The 1,841-nt window shown below is 31.7% G+C and overlaps 1 long non-coding RNA gene across 2 annotated transcripts; it reads left to right on the forward strand.

The window, feature by feature from the left end:
- Nucleotides 1–357: 357 nt before the first annotated feature.
- LOC114192475 lies at nucleotides 358–1,359 on the forward strand. Of its 2 annotated transcripts, XR_003606116.1 has the most exons (5): nucleotides 358–413; nucleotides 564–620; nucleotides 725–793; nucleotides 932–1,023; nucleotides 1,126–1,359. It is a non-coding gene; the product is annotated as an uncharacterized LOC114192475 (long non-coding RNA). The 2 variants fall into 2 exon arrangements; XR_003606110.1 differs by having other exon boundaries at nucleotides 725–1,023.
- The last annotated feature ends 482 nt before the right edge of the window (nucleotides 1,360–1,841 follow it).

The following is a 1,841-nucleotide window of genomic DNA, read 5'->3' on the forward strand; positions in this document are numbered from 1 at the left end:
TCCAAATTTATTGTCTCATTCTTAGTCTCCACATAATAAAAAAATGTCACTTGATATGCCAAATATAGATAGATATACAAGTTTTATAATATAAGTTACCATAAGCTATTTTAACTTGGTATTTTTGTTTGTTCTTTCTTTTGTCAATTTCGTGGAAGGTTTGTTACAACAACTGCAATTGGCATTTGAAGTGCTTGTGGTGGAGTGGAGTGTTGAACCTTGTCTACGTTATCCATATAATTGGGATTGGATACAATGCAGAACTGATGTCAAACCTAGAGTAATTGCATTGTAAGTTGATATCCATTCTTTAATACAATGTTTATTTGATTTATTAATAAGTCATGGCACATCGGCGTGGATATAAAGTAAGTTTAATGGATGAAATGCCTGGTGAGATTGTAGGAATCAAGGTTCTTCTTCCTACCATCTTCAGAATTATTTATTTAAAAATTATTTTGCAATTTTCCACAAAAGTCTTCAGAATATGGCTAATGAATTTTTTCTGTATTTTCATTGTGATTCTGACTTTTTTTTACTTGTTTTCTATTGAACATATTCAGATCTTCAATGAAAAAGAACTTGGGCGCATGTTTTGTTGAGAGTTTGACTCTTGGGTTGTAAGTATAGTTTCATTCATTTAACTATTCTTGTAAATATTTTCTTCTTTTCTCAACGAAAGAGAAGAATAACAACTGATAATACCATTAGCCTGTTAAAACAGATCAACGACCTTGAACAAAACAATGTATTTCATCATGGGTACACTACTAGCAGTCCTCCCATTGTTAATGTAAGCATTCACGTACATTTACATATTTTTTATCACACTTTCACTAAACATGTTTAGTTTTCTTTAACCTGAGTCTCATAAATTTATTATTCATGGACTGAGTTTTTGGAGATTGTCCGAGAGTTTGATCATGAACAGAAATGAGCATTTATGCGGTTTGTGACCAGGGCACCTCGACTTCCACCGGAGGGTTGGCATCTCTCACTCTGATGTTAACTACTGCCCGAAAGGTTCATAGATTGCTCACTTTATATCTTCAAAGTAGCTTTTGATACTTGGTAATAACATTTTGTGTGTTATCTATCTCCTAATAATGTTCTTGTTTTTAATAGCATTGAAGCGACCATGCAGACATAGACCTAGAAAGTGTCATGACTTGTGTTAATTATCTGAAGCTACCTCCTTATTCATAAAAAGTAACTCATTGGTTGTTTATACTATTTCAATTTTAGAAACTGGTTTCTTTTGAGCCTAATTAATTATTCTTCGACACTCTGTTGAATTTAAGGAAATAATGAAAGAGAAGTTGTTATATGCCATAACAAAGGATCAAGGATCTTTATATCTTTCGTGATTCGACTCTCTTCATTGGTCGATCTTTGAGTTATGAACATGTAGTTATAGGGTAATACTAATAGTGAGTTTCTGGCACAGGTTTGAAATGAATAAACTGTATTCACAGACTATAATTCTTGGCGGGAGTACATAACATGTTGGTTTTACACTTGATGGATTAGTATCAATTTGTATAGTAATTTGCTTAATTTGCTAAGGGCACTAATTTAAGGGTTATTTGCTTAATTTCGATGTACAGTTTTTGTATATATACACGAACCTTAATTATTTATATATATATGAACCTTGATCATTTATATTAAGCCACTTTGACTGTTAAGAGGTATTAATCATTAGGGTAACGATTGTCTCCACTCAAAATGTCCTTCTCAGCCGTCATCATCCAAACACTTTTATAATTTTTCTTTTATTTCAGGATTCATATATTATTAAAAAATATGAAACAAACAAACAACAACACACTTGAGAATTT

The sequence above is a fragment of the Vigna unguiculata genome, chromosome 1, assembly GCF_004118075.2.
Source record: "Vigna unguiculata cultivar IT97K-499-35 chromosome 1, ASM411807v1, whole genome shotgun sequence".
In the NCBI taxonomy this organism is placed as follows: Eukaryota; Viridiplantae; Streptophyta; class Magnoliopsida; order Fabales; family Fabaceae; genus Vigna; species Vigna unguiculata.